The sequence below is a fragment of the Platalea leucorodia genome, assembly GCF_965183815.1.
Source record: "Platalea leucorodia genome assembly, chromosome: W".
Classification (NCBI taxonomy): domain Eukaryota; kingdom Metazoa; phylum Chordata; class Aves; order Pelecaniformes; family Threskiornithidae; genus Platalea; species Platalea leucorodia.
This window is the reverse complement of record NC_138859.1, coordinates 8,310,564-8,329,808: the sequence shown is the minus strand read 5'-3', so window position 1 is coordinate 8,329,808 and position 19,245 is coordinate 8,310,564.

Below are 19,245 nucleotides of genomic sequence, written 5' to 3'. Positions count from 1 at the left end.
ATTTTTTTTTTTTTTTTAATTTCATTGTTCAGACTGGTTGAGGAGGGTAAAGAGCAGGAAATCATGGGGGAAAAAAAACAGGCCAAAAATGTTGGGAGAGTTGTGGTGATGATGGGAAAATAAATCCAAATTAATATGAAACATTTAAAATGAAAGAACCTCTTTTTCTAAAGAAAAAGGCTGAAATGTGTTGTTCTATTTTTTAAAAAAATACTTCATCCAAAACTCTCACTAGATTGACCCGTATTTAAAAATTCTTTCAACCCTTCCAGAACAATTGCTTTTTTAATTTAGTATATAAAAGTATGGCCATCAGGTCTCATACTGATCATTTGCTATGATAATACATTAAGTCTATTTATGATTTGCTAGTGTGGTAGTTTGTGTCTTGTTGTTGTGTCTATACAATTTTATATATTAAAATCCATACTTTGATTACAATGTTATATTTAATCTAAAAGTGACTTAGGATTTGGAGGATTGTCCTTTTTGTTTGTGTTTGTTTGACTTGGAATTTTTCTATTAAATTTTTTTTCAATATCTACCACAAAATGGTCAAATTTACCCGCAAAGATATAGGGACTCCAGAGTACTACTACAGCTGTGCACCTCACAAGATTTATACCTGTCAGTTACTAAGACATTTGCTAATACCCCATTTTATTTGAGACATAGATCAGTAAATTTGTTTGCTATAGTAGGCCTCATTTTGCTGGTCTTACACCAGCACCGCTTCCTTTAGCTGAATTGCTCTTGATTTATACATGCACACACCTGATTCATACCCTGTGGTCCACAACTGCCATTAAATTAAAGTGCTCATAGGAGAAATTGAAATGTATTTTCTTAGAAACAGTGAGTAGATTCAGTACAGCAATTACTGGTGGCAAGTACTGAATGCTGGGGACTTCTGCATTGCCTCCATGAATATTGCACATGCCTCAAATTAGTGTATTGTATGGTAGCAAGTCATTAAGAGCCATGGGAGGATCAAGGGAAACAACAGTAAAGAGAAGCTGTCCTCAGGGAGCAGCAATACAGGGTTCTAGATAACAGTATGGAAACTATTAACTAGAAATGCCCTCTTGTTAGCTTAACCCAAGGTAAATGCAATGCTCTGAGAGAGAAGACCTGGCCTGGACAGCTGACAGGCAACGTAATCAAGATGAGCATCGGTGATACAGAGAGAAACTGAGAAAATGATGCCAGGATCCTCTATTTAGGCAAGATTCATGGGTATAGGCCTTCTTTCTTTAGCTTCTCTGACCGCGTTTTTCCTTTTGATTTAATAGCATTTTGTTGCAAAGAGGTTGTAGCAAGCCTCTATAGATGTTGTCTGATCACAAGGTCCCCAAGAGACAGTCCCTTGGGGGTACACAGCCACGTTGGCCCTCCACAAAGAGCAAGAAACAGTAACACCAAGGCTGAGAAATACAGGACTGGAAGGATCAGGGAGCCCATCTTCTCCTTGGACCTGTCACAGTGACATCCCTTTGAGTCCAGCAGAGGCTTAGGCTACTTGCTACAGATTAGGGAGGAAAGCACTGCATTTATGATATATTCAGACAGTATGTCCCTTTGAATTTCCAATTTCAAGTCTGATCAAGAAAACCAAAGTTGTAATTTCATAATATGCTGGTATCATGAAAGCTGTGTTTCCCCAGATCTGCTTTTTCCTGTCCCAGTGCAATTCTCTGCTTCTGCATTAAGCCAGCCTGGCTGATATAGGGCTGTGCAATAAACCAGGCTGCTGAAGTGATCCAAGTTAAAAATTTATTCCTCCTTCTCCCCCTCTGCCCCTTTTCTGTATTTTTTGGGAAGGAGTATTATTGTATCATTTTTTGTCTCATTCAATTGACAGCATGGATCCAAATAAATGTTGCCAGCCCAACTGATGGGGAGCGATCCCTTTGCCGCCAAACTATCTTACTGTGGGACTGCAGCCTGGGTAAAACACAGGGGAGCAGTTCAACCAGTGCAAACATCACCTTGAGTGCTCATACTCAGCAAGAATACGCTGAAGCAGATATAAGCAAACAGTGATGACACCAGCTGTATCAAACAATACGGTTTAAAACAAGTCAACGTTTTCTAGAGTGAGAGACTTTGCTTTTGCTTTCTGATCCACTTAATTTCTGAACAGAAATCAGGAATGGAACATTTAATACCCAAAAAGTGAATGTTATAAGCTGAATATTAGGGGCTCTTTTGCAACCTTAATAACAAAATTCACTAATCATTTGGTGATTTTTTCAGTGTCTCCTAAATGACCTAAAAATAAAAATCTTACTGATTTTTTTTGGATGTATTTATTCTCCAAAATCACTGGTCCCATATCCAGTACAATGTGTATGCTCATTTAAATCAGTTGAATTCTGTCCATTTCAGTAGAAAGCTAAGAGCCTAAATACTTCGGATTTTCAAAACATTGGGGTCCAAATGCTGCTACTTTAGTAAAATACTGCAAGATCAGTGCGTTACAATGTTATTGCACATGCTGCAAGAGAAGAAAATCAGCTTTCAGCCCAGATCCACTGAATGGTACCAGAAATCTGTTTGCAGGGTGAAATACACAATCAAGAGCACTCTGCAACAATGACATTATTTTCAGTTATTTGCTTATACTTATGCCACTAATTAAGCTATATCATTATTTAGTTATGGATTTTATCAGTGACAGATAGTTTCCTATGCATGAATGACAAACTGTTTGAAAAAAAAAAAAATCTACTGAGACAAGCTAGGTAAGAAATACTTTTCACACCTGATGGTACTATTTGCAATTTCCAGCATTGTCCTGGTTTATTTTGAACCAAATCAACGTTTTCTGAAGATTTTAAAAGGCAAGTGTGATTGAATGATGGCTAGGCAATCTGCTAGGATGTGCTTGACAGTTTCAAATTCCTGTTTCATATCAAACCAATGAGGGGGGCTGACTTTGTAAGGGGGACACATGCCCACCAAATAATCATGCAGAATTTCCTTCTGAGAACTGTTCCAATTCATCTAGAGAATTAAATACTGGAGGATCAGAGTAGGACCCTGTGTTCTAGTGACAGTAGTCACACAGGATAGCAAAACCTGACTTTAAGTCCTTGCTTCAAACCAGCTATCACAGAAGCAGAGACTGAGCCATCAGCCCCTGGGCAACCACATTGGACTCTCCCAGTGGAGCAGATCTGTAATGAGACAGTAATTAGTGATGTTGCAGACCCAGCCCGGAGATGCTCCTCTGCCATCTGTTCATCCTGAAGTAGAGTTGTTCCTAGTGGAGACAGACACCTGTTCCCAGGCAGCTTACTCACCCTGCTAGTCTTCCTCTATAGTCAGGGGTGAAAACAGGCCCCTCAGGAAAGAAATTCAAAGATTTATATTAGGTTTCTGCCCTGAACCTTCCTTTGAAGGAGCCTCTTTCTCCATGGATTACACATAGACGTGAGCATACTTCTACCTTAGTCAAACCATGTGAATACCCCTGAGTATCCTGTGCCAGAATAACCAAGTCATCTTGTCAAGGCACATGTGAAGGTGGCACAGGTTTAAATCCTAATATGAATTAAGACAACTGGGGACTTCTTCAATACTCCAGGTAAGTGTAAACAGTAAATAGTCTCTCTCTAGCTATATTTTGATCACAAAGTCTATGATATAATGCAGAAAACTCTTTACAAATGTTTTATCGGAATACACGTGGCTCCATGAAAAGCATGTCTGACATTTTTCCTAATTTGCACTATGGTCTGTTATACTAATGAAATTTCAATCAATCTACTCTGTTTTACCATGCATTCCCATCTCAGCTGAGCCTCATGACCTCTTAAGGGTCTTAAGAGTGAAATTCAGTATTCTGTCTCACCTTTTGCTCTATCCCTTTTCCCATTTTTCTTCTCTTTCCTTTTACTTTCACTCATCATAGATTCATTTATTGTTTAATTCCCCCCCCCCAGCATTTGCTTTAAAACTCAGGGGCAGATTGAGAGCAGTTGCTCAGAGAAACATTCCTATTGTCATTAGTAATAGCTAATGTGATTGCTCATTAGTGGTAGCTGTTTACAATCTGGTCTGTGTGATTTAGCTTTGTTTCCTTTGTAAGAAAAGCTACTGATTTTCTCTCTACAGCCCATGTCAGTCCTCAGCTTGTTATTTCTCCCCATTTTATATATATGTGTATATATATATACACATATATATATCCCCTGAGAGCTTATTCTCTCCCATTCCCTGTTAATAAAATTGTAGGCACTCACACATGACAGTGAGATTCAGCTGAACAAATACAGAGGCTTACATCTGAAATAATCACACTAGATTCCTTTTATGCTCAGTGTAGAGAAAGAAGCACTTGTAGGGCACAATTCATCCCATCAAAGTAAACTTCTAAAATGGGTCAGATGAATCCCATCTTCAGCACCAGCAGTTATCCAGAGAATCTCTTATGAATCAGTTGCCTCCATCATTAACATTTTCCCTGATATTTCTTACTTAAAAATGTTCTCATTAATATGTAAATAAAAGGTGCCCTAGCTACAGCTAAATTACTTATTCAGTCTATTTTGCAAAAGGTCCCCATACTTTCATACAGACACTTTGTATCCTCTGTAGCCCTCACACCTTTACAGGGGGTCACAACAGAATGTAAAGAATTGTACAGTAATAGCTGTGTGTTCACAAATCTGGTCAGGATGAAAGCACCCTTGTGTCCTATTCAGTGGTGAAGAGTAGAGCAGTAAAAACAAGCAGACATACCACACACGTGGCAATGGCAAGTCAGCAGTATGTCCATAGCTGCCTTTTGCACAGAGCTACCAGCTTGGACCACAGTGAGCTGCTGTGATATAAGCAGACTTAAAAATAAAAAGAAAATAAGTGGTTACATTTCTATGAGCAATATTCTTTTGTGTCTCTTGAAATCCTAAACTTTTCAATGATGACTCAAAAGCTGAAACACTCCAGCTAAAATCCAAATATTTTTATACAGAAGAACTCTTGGGTGTTTCATATGAGTACAGAAGCTTCATGTTCCTACTTAGACTCCATTTCCTATGATGACTCATAAGCTTTCCTATGAGTAATACTTAGAAATGTGGAGAAGCCTTCCAGCTTCTGCTGCACTATGGAAGCTGAAGCCCCGATGGAGAATCCAGTGCGTGTGAGAGAACAAGGACATGATGTAACTGAACAGTAGCTCTGGTGAGTCACCACTGAAGCATATCCAACTATAATATTTCAATTTGGAGATGTTCTTTTTTCACTTAAAAAACACTGAAATTTCAAAAGAAAGACACTTAATTACAGATTATACACAAAAAGCCTTAGTTCTCCATCAAAAACTACTCTGACTGATTGTTCCAAATGCATCATATTAAGCAACCCACCTACAAGATTATCTTCTGTTAGCACTTTAGAAGAGCCTGCCCATATCTTAGAGGGAAAGGTTAAGCATTGCAATGTTATATGAGTGTCCTGGTTAATTTTCTTCCTAGTAGCTGGTATAGTGCTGTGTTTTGGATTTAGGATGAGAATAATGTTGATAACACACTGATGTTTTAGTTGTTGCTAAGTGGTGCTCACACTGGTCAAGGACTTTTCAGCTTCCCATGCTCTGCCAGGTGCACAAGAAGCTGGGAGGGGGCACAGCCAGGACAGCTGACCCAGACTGGCCAAAGGGCTCTTCCATACCATGTGACATCATGCTCAGTATATAAACTGGGGGGAGTTGGCCAGGGGTCAGTGATCGCTGCTCGGGGATGGGCTGGGTGTCGGTTATTGGGTGGTGAGCAATTGCATTGTGCATCACTTGTTTTGTATATTCTTTTATCATTATTTTTTTTTCCTTCCTCTGCTGTCCTATTAAACTGTCTTTATCTCAACCTGTGGGTTTTACTTTTTTTTTTCTGATTCTCTCTCCCATCCTACTGGGTGGGGGGAAGGGTGAGCGAGCGGCTGTGTGGTGCTTAGTTGCTGACTGGGGTTAAACCACAACAATGAGGTTGGCTTAAAACTAAATTCTGTCATCATATATTTGTCACCTGAGCATCAGAAAGTCTTTACTGGCTCTTTTCACTGTGTTCTTTTTTGCTTTGGTACCTTGGTGGGTACAGAAGCTGGAAGAGCTGCAACAGGGTAGAAAATGTACTGGTATTACAAGAAGAACATTCAGTACAATGAATAGACTAAACACAATTGCCTTTTGCTCTCCAGGCCATCAACAAAACATATCCTCACAGAACTTCCATTAAAGAGTTGGTAACACTACTAAAATATTAAAGCTCCCTATGTGTTCTTCAATCCACAATTTGGATTGAAAACTAACAATGAAACCTAATGTGTCAAGTACAATAGCAGCTGAAAAATGTCGAATTATCCAATGTTTGTTTGTTACAATGATTTTTTGACAAACAGCACCTTATTTTACTGAAACATCTCTACAAACTTCCTGAACATGTTTTGCCAAGTAGCTGAAAAAAAAGACTGGTAGTATTATCTGATATTACCTGACAAGTGATAAGCATGCTCCCATTATCGGACTGGCCTTAGAGGGCAGTGTCTGCTCTGCAGGAAACAGGAGACCAGAATCAAAACTCGCTGGATATGATAGGAAGCCTTCCTACTTCTTAAAATGAACACTTTATCTAGGACAGAAAGTTTACTTTTCATAGCCTCAGACTCACCTCCATATTCAATGAATATTTATAAATACACATGTAAAAATCTGAATATTTGGAAGAAGTTCCAATTTCTTGAAAGAGGCTTAATAAGGCAAATGGTATGAACTTTGCATCCCTCTTTTGTTCTAACAGTTAAGGCTGAACATGAAGCGTATCTTCAAAAAGGTTTTTATATTTCGGAAGAAATTTCATGAAGTGAAGGAACAACAACAGGAAGAAAACAGTATTAGGAACATTTTCAGAAGTAAGTTTTCTGAAAGGAAGACTTGCAAAGAAAGGCTGAACTTTAACTGAGCCATTATGTATAATTAGAACAGAAATTATTATTCTGTAGCCTCACAGACACCAACCTGAGGCTGAAATTGGAAGCTCCCATTCAGAGACCTGATTTTCCACCCTTGTTGCAAGAGTGAGTTTAAAGTGGTTGTTCACAAAAAGCAGTTGGGATAACAATTATACTATGAGAAATTCCTGATGATGAAAATGTTAGTTCCCCAGCATACTCCACTGTTGCAGCTACCAATGCCCATACAGCTACTAAGCCCATACAGACACCACTTCTTGTTGATAGGCTGTGGCGTCAGGTCTTGATGTCTGATCAGCAGAGAGGAAGGAGCTGCTCACAGAGCTGACTGCAGCCTTTTAAATTAGAATTGAGATCTGGTATTTCTGACAGACTCACCATGGGAAACAGAAGTCTGCTCAAATGCCACGCAAGGGGAAAAAAATGAAAGGACAATACTGGAACCCAAAATAAGAGCTTTCCATGTACATGCAGTGCAAGACATGAGGTCACAGGAGGATGTGAACTGCTAGAGGGGACCACCAGTAAGACAAACAGGTTAGCTCCTTTCTTTTTGTTCTCAGTTTTTGGTCCCTGGTCTTCCACACCAGTGTACTCCAAGGTGAATTCAAAACATACTACTGAGAATACTTTCCTCCAGAGGGACAATATGGATAAGTCAGTGCTAGGAGTGCCTCTCCGCACATCACTTCCAGCACTGTTCCTGAAGGCCATGAGCCACTGAGCACCACCGTCTTACCATTGCACCTCCCAGTGTGTGCAGCCTGTAACTCTAACACCTTGCTGTAAAACCACTGTTTTGGCAGGCTGTGATGCAGGTCTCTCATTATTTCAGGTACTGTGAACTGGAAAAAGAAACACAAAAAATTAATAATGATAGAAATTGAACCTCTGGGAGTTTTGTGGTCAGACTCAGAGCAGGCAGAAATTAATATGCAAAAATCTCTTTGTATGAGCCTCATCATGCACAAGTGAAGGCTGAATTAGACCAGTTTCACAGAATTGTAGAATGAATCATAGAATGGTTTGGGTTGGAAGGGACCTTAAAGATCATCTAGTTCTAACCCCCTGCCATCCAACCTGGCCTTGAACACTTCTGATACAAAAATTCACAGATGCTTCTCCTCACAGTCTGAATCCCCCCCCAAGGGAGAAACGGAGTATTCAGAGAGTCCCTGAAATGAAACTCAATAGCAACGAAGTTACTATCAAGCAGGTATTCTTTATTGCAGCGCTGGGCAGCACTGGGGATTCCCCACCATGAGTGCTCCACCGATCTGGTAGACTTTCAGAGATTATATACTATAAAGTCCTACGTATTCACAGGATTTCCGCAAAATCATTTACATAAACATGAGATTTCCTGGAACTTATTAACATATGCAAATGTCCGATCTGCATGCGCAGTCGTCTCCCGTGGTGGTCTTCAGGTGGTCTTTGGGGGTCTTCAGATGAAGGCTTGTAGTCTTCTTCACTGTGTTCCCTGATTGACCTTTGCTTCTGCGCAAACTCAGTCCTAGGATCACGTAAACGGTGTCCTTCAAGGCTGTTGTCATTCTTTTGTGACCTCCTGTCTTCCATGTATTTGTTCTCCCAAGGCCCAGTTGTCTGAGATGGGATTATCCCGGAGCCCCCTTATCTTACAACCATTCTAACTACTCCCTAAATCCCAAAGGCCTTTCTTTTGTTTAGTTAAGTGACTAAGATATTTAAATATCCTCCTTGCCCCTAGGCTTTCAGGAGGCATTTTGATGCAGTGGCTTTGTCTATCATCTTGGCTTTAACCCTTTCATTCCCCCCTTTTCTTTAAACTTTGTAAATTTCTTTACAAAGGTCTTAAGTTTTCATATTTTATCACCTTAGGCAAGGCCCAAACTCTCATAGCCAATTTCTTCAGCTTATACCACAAAAGGCAATTGACAACTGTTAGTATAATAACAAACACCAATAATATCAGGAGTGGGTGGACTAGAACATTCAAAGTTTTCTCTGCAGAGGGTGAGTATCCCAAAAGATATCCCACCAATGATGGGCGGTATCATCTTTAATTTGACTAGACAGTCCAATAAGTTTGTCCTTAGTTATCATTGGTTCAAGGTTTTGTTTAATTTTTCCAGAGATATGTTTGCACGACTTATATTTAAGCCAAAACATTGCCACTTGTTCTTCTGTATATGCGAACACATAAAGGGAGTGATTAGGTGATATTCTTCAACTACCGATCAGTTATTAGTCACTAAACACACACGTCTGGCATTAATTTCTACAAACATTTCAAACGCATCAGGAGACAGGATCATCCATTTGCAACTGTTAACAGAATGTTCTAATAAGCATGGTTAGACTGTTGTCCACATAAGATACCGTCAGTGGTGCTTTCACAAAGATCTAAATCATATGTTTGTCTCAGGTAGTGGCAAAGATTTTTCAGGAATTATACTTTTAATACCTCACCTTGTTCCGCAGCTCGTCTTGCCTCGTAATCAGCCAATTTATTTCCCACTTCCCTGTCAGTGTTACCTCTCTGATGCCATTTGCAGTGCATAATCGCCACTGCTGACAGAAGTTGTACAGCATCTAAAAGTCGCAAAATTATATCAGCATGTTTTATACCTTTTCCTTGAGTGGTCAACAGTCCTGTTCCTTCCAAATTGCTCCATGGGCGTGGACTACACCAAAGGCATATTTTGACTCGCAGCCCTTCAGCCAGCTCCAACGCTCTCACTAGGGCAATTATTTCAGCTAGTTGTGCAGATGTGCCCTTAGGGAGTGACTTTGCTTCCACCAGTCGGTCTGTGGTGGTTCCAGCATATCCTGCCATTCGAACTCGCATTCTTTATGAAACTGCTCCCATCAGTATACCACCTTCGGTAGGCTTCCTCCAGCGGCTCCTCCTTCAAGTCTGGTCTGCTTGCATATACAGTTTCAATAGTTTCTATACAATCATGCACGACAGTCTCCATTTCCTGATTATCGCTTATGATTTCTATATCATCTAAAACGGAGGTTACAGTGTGGGAAGTGTGCACAATCATCTTTTGTCCCAAAGTAAATTTTCGAGCTTCTTGGATAATCAAAACAACGTCGGCCACTGCCCGAAGGCATCCCGGCCATCCTTTGCTTACTTCATCCAATTGTTTAGAGAAGTATGCTACAGCTCGTTTATGAGGACCCAGCTTCTGGGCCAGAATTCCCAGAGCCACTCCTTGCCTTTCATACAAGGACAGCCAGAAAGGTTTCATTACATCTGGTAGGCCCAAAGCTGGAGCCTTCATTAGCTCCAGTTTCACTTCCTTGAATGCCCTCTTAGTTTCATCAGTCCATATTAATTGTGTCTGGCTATTTTCAACAGTTCATATAGAGGTTTAACCAAAAGTCCATAATTATAGATCCATAATCGGCACCAACCTGTCATTCCCCAAAAGGTTCGAAGTTCTTTTACCGTGGTTGGTTCTGGAGTTCTGCAGATAGCTTCCTTTTGGTCATTCCCGAGCTGTCTTTGTCCCTTAGAAATCACGAATCCCAGGTATATTGCTTCCTTCTTCAAGATTTGGGCTTTCTGTAATGAGACTCGGTAACCACTTAATCCCAGAACATTCAACAAGCTCACAGTCCATTCCTTACACTCTTCATCCTTTTCTGTGGCTATTAAGATATCATCCACATATTGCAAAAGAATCCCATTTCCTGGGGGCCTCTCCCAGGTCTCTAATTCCTTAGCTAATTGATTTCCAAAAATGGTAGGGCTGTTTTTAAATCCTTGGGGTAACACTGTCCAGGTCAGTTGGGTTTTTTTCGTCCTGTATCGGGGTTTTCCCATTCAAAGGCAAATAAATTGCAGTTTTCTGGAGCCAAGGCAAGGCAAAAGAATGCATCCTTTAAATCTAACACAGTAAACCATTCATAGGTTTCCTTTAAACCAGTCAGCAGAGTATATGGGTTTGCCACTACCGGATACAAATCTTCAACTATTTATTACCCACAAATCTTGCGCCAATTGATAAGTTTTGCCATCAGGCTTTTTGACAGGCAGAATGGGAGTGTTATATTCGGAAGAGCATTCAATTAATAGTCCAAATTTTATAAGCTCTTCTATAATACTTTTTACCCCTCACCTATCCTCCAATTTCAAGGGGTATTGCTTTATCTTAACAGGTCGTGCCCCTTCTTTGAGTTTAACAACAACCAATTCAGCATTTTTAGCCTTTCCGGGTATTCCTGAGGCCCACGCTCCTGGGTATACCTGGTCTTTTATTTCTTGTATAATTTCTTCTTCTCTAATTTGGGGTTCAGTAAGAACCAAGCTTAAAATTCCAATGTGATTTTTGTCTGGTATTTTAAATTCAATTTCCCCATTTCTAAATTTTATTTCGGGATTTAGTTGTTCTAATAGGTCCCTTCCCTTCCCAGTAATGGTCTAGGAGCCTCAGGCAGGTAGAGAAATTTGTGAATCCCCACACTCTTCCCAATTCTAAATTTTAATGGTTTCAAGAAAAAAGCTTTTTCAACCTGCCCAGTTGCTCCCACAACATTAACATTTTGTTTACTTATAGGTAACAAGGTTTGATTCAATACAGAGAATGTGGCTAACGCAGCCACTATCTCCTTTCCCAGTTTCCTTCTGTCCTCCCCCTCCCCATTCCGATATACTCTCCACGCTTCCTCCAGCAACTTTTCTAAATTCCTTATATCTGGTTCCCTAAGTTTCTGAAGTTTCTTTCTGATATCATTAGTGGATTGTCCCAAAACCAGAGATACCAACTGCTATGTGGCAGCTTCTGACTCCGGTTCCATAGTAGTAAATCTTCTCACAGCAGCCCGTAAACGATCCAAAAACTCCGTGGGCGTTTCAGTCTGCCCCTGCTTGATAGCATACAGAGCAGACCAGTTAACTGCCTTTGGGATCGCATGTTCTATTCCAAATTTGATCCAGGTTCGGTATCGTTGCAACAAACGGTACTGAGCTGGATCGTTAGGGTCCCAACCCGGGTCCCTGGAGGGCACAGGATCTTCGGCCGTGCCCTGTAAAACTCGTCCCTCACTCTGTTGTTTCTACATGAGCTCGGGCTGCCTTTAATACAAGCTGCTTCTCAGTTTCAGTCATAGCATCTAGCATAAGATCCACATCTTTCCAATCCGGGTCCAAATTCTTAGTAATCCACTCAAACCTTTTCGTAACCCCACTTGGGTCCTCCCTGTACCCCTTGATTGCATCCTTCCACTTATCCACATCATCCATCTGGAAAGGCACTTTTCTTCCGCCTTTCTGGGTTTCTCTGTCACCTTCAAACACCTCTGTCCAATACTACATGCTGAACAACATCGCTTCAACTTCCCTAACTCTTTCTGATTTTCCTTTTCCAAAGCCAACACCATGGGATCTTGGGGAGCAAAATTAAAACCACAATCTTTCTGCCACTCAGGGTGATTTCGAGGGTGAAAAACATCCGCATACATAGCTTCGTCCCATTTTCCCTCCCTCCTTAAAAATAACAGGAGTTGCAGCAAGGCATTATACTTCAGAGTCCCATTCACAGGCCACTTCTCTTCATCATCTAATTTATACAATGGCCATCACTGATTACAATACTTAATTAGAGTTTTCTTGCTCACATTTCCTCCAGGAGGACCCCCTGTGTCCTTCCAGTGATATAAAATGCAACCTAATGGAGATTTCTTTGGTATCTCTTTACTTTGCTGTGACCCTCCCATTTTATTGGTCCCAGTTCTCTCCTGTATTCCCGCAGTATCTTAACAGTTAGTTCCACGGTACACACTTTACCGCTTAGAGGGTTACAGAATTACTGTTTTACATCCGTACAACCTTTTTCTTTCGCTTCGTCCGTCTCCGGCCGTTTCCCTCGCGGGACAACGAAACCGCGGATCAGGACTCCGCACTCGCTTCGTACTAAGAGTACGTCTCATTCACACACGCACAGGACAGCATACACACTTTTGACGACAAAACACTCAAATACCAAGTACGTCTCATTCACACACGCACAGGACAGTATACGCACTTTTGACAACAAAACGCTCACCTACCAATACAATGAACAAAAATCCTAAAAGCAAACACAGAGCAACTACTTGTCCTTATAACACGCCAAACACAATCCCAAAATCAAATAACCGAGTTCCAAAGCCAAGATCCAATATACCCAAATGCAAGAGTTCCCAAATAACCACCAAATGAGCACTGAAGTGCTCCCAAGTGTATACCTTTAAGGTGCTAGCAGCCCAGTATACTCCACCCAGCGTGAGCCACTCACGGCTTACAGGGGTTTCCAAGAAATGACTAGTCCCAAACCAAATTTAAGAAAGAATACCTTTTTCCGAAGACGGTCCTTGTCTGCTCCCGCAGCGATCCGATTGAGGCAAGGAGTCCCTCCGGAAATTTTCCGGGGGTACCCTCGGGAGTCCCGTTCTCAACGGGTCCTGCAGCCGAGCAGAGAGGGTCCCACCTGGGTCGCCAAAACTGATACAAAAATTCACGGATGCTTCTCCTCACAGTCTGAATCCCCCCCCAAGGGAGAAACGGAGTATTCAGAGAGTCCTGAAATGGAACTCAATAGCAACGAAGTTACTATTAAGCAGGTATTCTACTCCTTGCCCCTAGGCTTTCAGGAGGCATTTTGATGCAGTGGCTTTGTCTATCTTGGCTTTAACCCTTTCACTTCCAGGGAGGGGGCATCCACAACTTCTCTGAGCAACCTGTTCCAGTGTCTCACCACCCTCACAGTAAAGAATTTCTTCCTAATATCTAATCTAAATCTACCCTCTTCAGTTTAAAATCATTACCCCTTGTCTTATCGCTACACTCCCTGATAAAGAGTCCCAACAGTCACTTCCAAAATGTCTTTGCTACAATGCTGGTGACACCAATACAATGCCTCCTTGGAAATGTTACTCTGAACCACTGTATGCTGAGACAACCCTGGAATGGCTTAATCCAACACAAAATTTTCACATCCAGAGAGCAGACACAGAACTCCTCTTAGCCTGTCACTTGCCTCCTACATCTGCAATTAGCTGTCATCTTCTCTGCTTACCTTTGAGTGTTACTGTCAGCTTCTCTCTGAGTGTTCGCTGCAACACAAACCCATTGTTCCCAGTAAAATTTATTTTGTTGATATAAAGGCAAGCTAATTCTCCTTTTGCTATTGTATTGTACATTCTCATAACTATCTGAACAGTCTGTAACTGATAAAACATTTGTTAGATGGAAATTAATTCTCTTCCATTTAATCTTGTTTTTCTTCTTTGATGGGTTTTGTTTGCAAGAAAAAAGCAATGATGTAAAAAAACCCAACCATTGGTAAAGGCATGCAGAACTATTTATTCTCTCGCTCTGTCTGGTTTTATGTGCTGCAAGTTTCTAGCAAAATAATCTCATATTCCACTTCTTGTTGCTGAATGAATGGTTTCATTGCAACAGCCCCCTACTTGCATTCCACTCTGAACCCCAGTTTTATTATCCAAGTGTGAGATAGGCATAGTGATGGGTAAATTATTCTGAATCAGAACAAAATAATTTTCTTTCCACTCAGATGTGTGGATGTGAAAACGGACAGATTTCCATAGAACAGCAAGACTATTTGTTAAACTGTTTTGAACTGCTGAATTGCTGCAATTATCTAAAATGACACAGAAGAGCTCTGCCCCTCCTCCATGGGGTTTAATAGGGACGCTGTGCTCACAGCATGTAAATAAGCACTTGTTTAAATACTCACGGTGCAATGCTCTCACCATGGGCTGTCAGCAACTGTTTCGTGCAGCACAACAGAAAACACAGAAGACATTGAACACCAAGGAACATACACCCCAACACCACCACTGCGAACATGAAGCTGGGAGAAATGAACACTGTCGATAGTTGCCACACTGTTGTTACGCGGAGGGCAGCTAGGCAACAGCAGCCCCAAAGCAGCATGTGGTGGACACGCTGCCATTGTGCTGAAATGCCACAGAAACAGTTCTATCCCCAGTGTTACGCAGAACTACATTACTCCCAAATTAGACTGATGTAACCCGCTGCCTCATCTCTATGCTCAAGCACAGGGCTGCGGGGAGGAGCCAGAGTCTTGGGCCATTAACTGTAATTGAAAACACTTGAACGTTCGGCTGTGAAGTACCCAAGGGAATAGCTCTTGCATCAGCATAATACAAAGCAAATTTATTAATTATGGTGGCACTTCTAATCTGTTAACCATTTCTTTATTAAAAACAATCAATCCATGAGAGTGCTTTAACATTTGGCTTTGTACCAGGAAAAATGTTTTTAAAACCCTAAAAAATGTGGCAAAATAGAAATTCTGCAAAATGTGATTTTCAGAGTATGGGAACATCATACCATTTTCAAGCCAATTATGTAATTTGTCTTTCTTGGTTTTCAGTTTACTGAACTGTTCAAGTTAATTCAACATCATCACACATCATTTGTTCATACTGGTATCTCCAATTTTCCAAAATCTTTCAGGGAAATCAATATTTCACTGGAGAAATCTTCAATTTTACAAGAAAGGCATTTTGCCCTCCATTAACCACCACGATAAAAATTCATGATCAGCTCTATTTTCAGCATGAGCTGTGTTCATTCATGCCTAGATGGAAAACATCTCTGTGCCAGCATCCTGTCCTGCAGCAATGGTGGCACAGGGAGGAGTGTGAACGCTTCCGCAGTCTGGGAAGAATGTGAATCTCCCACACGTTCCTCAGACCCTGGCAGCCCATGGCATCTGTCACTTCATCCTTGAAAATAATATAAAGATTAGTCTCCAGTTCATCATCAGATCCTACACTTACTGAAGCACCAAAGTTATTCACAATAAAAAATACTGTCTTAGAATCACACAAGTGCTTAATGACTTTTAAAGTCATTTTGTCAGTCCTTTCATGGGTTAGCTTGTGGATATGAGTCCTTGTCACGGGGGAGTGGTTAAGCCGCTTAAAAAATCACCATCAAAGATATTTGCAAATAATGATTTTAATAGAAATCTATAAAGGTATGATTTTACAGAGTTCGATGGCAAGGTTCACTCTATTACTTACTAAATGAATGGAATGTGTGTGTATATATATATATATATATGTAAAGAGAAAGAAAGAGGAAATCGAGCCCAAAGAAAATACATGGAGGAAAAGGGGAGCCCTCCCGTTGAGTCATGAGGTTCAGAATGGACCCCTTTGCTTTCTAAACTCCTTCTCAGAGAGAAGCCTAGGTACGACTGGATCCAATCCTAGTCTCAGACTTGGTCAATGGTTTATGTCTAAGGATTATATGTTTAGCAGCAGTTTAAGGTTTGTTCGTAGCAAGGAGACAATCACAAAAGTCTAGTAATAACTAATCATTAATTAATCTAGCATCTACAAAGTGATTAAATGAGGTTTACTACAATATTTATATCACACACACACACAATAGGCCTAAGTACTCATTATATGTGCAGTTAAAGGTACCAATAAAAATTCCCCTGAGTTTAGCGAAATACTCACTTTAAATGACTTTCTCAACAGGTGAGGGTCGAACCTCGAGGAGCAAGGATCACCAGAGATCAGGCAAGGGTCGAATCTCGAGGAGCAAGGAGCGCCAGAGATCAGCTCGAGTTCGCTGCTCTGAGAGGCGTCCCACTCAGAGGGAGATTCTGGTGCAGCCCACTGCGGTCCAGGAGAGCTCAAAGGGTCTCAACTTGGTACCGCTGTTTATAGGGTCATGAGATGATTGACTTTAGGCACCAGTAAATTTCCCTTCTACTTTCACAGCCCGTGTTGAAGATTACTAAAGTTCTCAAAAATTCCAGTGATGCTGGTACAGATCCTCCTGAGTTACAGCCTAGACAAGATAGGCCCCAAGGCTGCCAGATGGCGACTAGTACAGATGAAAAATATAGTTCCAAGGTTGTCAGGGCTGCCTCCCTGGTACAGACAGTGCTGTTCCCACCTCAGCCATGGAAGAGTTTTGATACAGTCAAGGGACGCTTAACTGCCAAACTCGTTACACAAAGGCCAAGTTTTGATGGGAGTTACTGAGACTGTAAAACAGCTTCGCTTCCCATGCTCTGCCAGGTGCACCAGAAGAAAGGGGGGGGGGGGGGGGGAATGCACCACCACAGTCCTTCAGCTAGATTTATTTCCAACAGATTGTTTCACTGTGTACTGGTTTTGGCTGGGATAGAGTTAAATTTCTGTATAGTAGCCAGTATGGGGCTATGTTTTGGATTCGTGCTGAAAATAGTATTGATGATAACACGCTGATGTTTTAGTTACTGCTGAGCAGATCTTACACAGAGTCAAGGCCTTTTCTGCTCCTCACACTGCCCCACCAGCAAGTAGGTTGGAGGTGCATAAAAAGTTGGGAGGGGACACAGCCAGGACAGCTGACCCCAACTGACCAAAGGGATATTCCATACCATATGATATCATGGTCAGCAATAAAAGCTTGGGGGGAGGTTGGCAGGGGGCCACTGCTCAGGGACTGGTTGGGCATTGGTCAGTTGGTGGTGAGCAATTGTTTTCATTTACATTGCTTGTCTTTCTTGTGTTTTATTTTTCTCTCTTTTTTTTTTCCTCTTTTCCTTACATTTTTTAAAAATGATTATTATTTCCTTATAATTGATAAACTGTTTTTATCTCAACCCACAAGTTTCTCACTTACCTTCCAATTCTCTCCCCCATCCCGCTACAGGGGAGTGAGCGAGTGGCTGTGTGGTGCTTAGTTGCCAGCTGGGGTTAAACCACGACACACTGACTGAGAAATTCAGTAAAGTATTGTTGATGACACAAATGACACAAGAAACCAAGTAGATTTTTGATGACTAGGAATCTAATTCTCATTTGCCTTACAAGGTGTTTGGCTTCCCACTCGGCACCAATTTTTAGATCTACAGTCCTAGTTCTCAATTATGTGTATGGGGCAACAATTCCTGCTTCAGGCTGCACCCGTGAGCAGGAAAGCACAGTAACAAAAGATGCTATTACTATTTCTGAAATCATAATTAATATCTTAAAACCAAAAACTGTAGCTTACTGTACTAGTATTACTGTAATAGTGCATGTGGTAACCAGGCCCCTGGCACTTCAAACACATCTCATCAGAAAATCATTCACTAATTACCTCTTAAAATAAATATTTAAGGTAGGTGGAAGCAAATGGTCCTTTCACCCCATGAAACTTCACATTTTTGGTTTTGATGACACTGAGAGCTTTCAAATTCTCTCACACTGTCGTGGTTTAACCCCAGCCAGCAACTAAGCACCACACAGCCGCTCGCTCACTCCCCACCAGTGGGATGGGGGAGAGAATCAGAAGGGTAAAAGTGAGAAAACTCGTGGGTTGAGATAAAGACAGTTTAATAATTGAAGTAAAATAAATTAGAACAGTTAAATAGGCAAAGCAAAAACCGTGCACGCAAACAAAGCAAAGCAAGGAATTCATTCACTACTTCCCATTGGCAGGCAGGTGTTCAGCCATCCCCAGGAAAGGAGGGCTCCATCACACATAAGGGTTACTTGGGAAGACAAACACCATCACACCCAATGTCCCCCTCCTTCCTTCTTCTTCCTCCAGCTTATATACTGAGCATGATGTCATGTGGTATGGCATAGCCCTGTGGCCAGTCTGGGTCAGCTGTCCTGGCTGTGCCCCCTCCCAGCTTCTTGTGCCCCCGGCAGAGCAGGGGAAGCTGAAAAGACCTTGACCAGTGTGAGCGCCACTTAGCACCTATTTAGCAACAGCTTAGCACTACTTAGCAAGAACCAAAGCATCAGTGTATCATCATCGACATTGTTCTCATCCTAAACCCAAAACACAGCCCCATACCGGCTACCAAGACGAAAACTAACTCTATCCCAGCTGAAACCAGGACACACACTCATATACACACACAGAGATACAAAATAGCTCTCTCAAACCGGTGATCTTGCACAGAATGGCATTAAACCTACATGGAAGTTCATGCTTTCTGTGTCTCTTCTTTTGGAGCATTTACTGTTTGAATAATTAATTGAATATTAAACACAAAGGAGTACCCTAACTGCAAGACTTATTTCTCTGATCAAAAATTCTGTTTTGGAGGAGAAATGCTTTTTTCTAATAAATGTTTTGGCAAAAGTGGCTTCTTCTTCTGGTAAAAGTTTTAGCAAACAAAAAATGATTCACAGTTGTGAATTTTTTTCTTATGCAAGATCAGTATTTTCAGACAAATTATATTTTTAGTAAAAAGTTACTGACTGATTTTAACTACTAAATCTATTTAAAAGTTAGAGATAATGAAG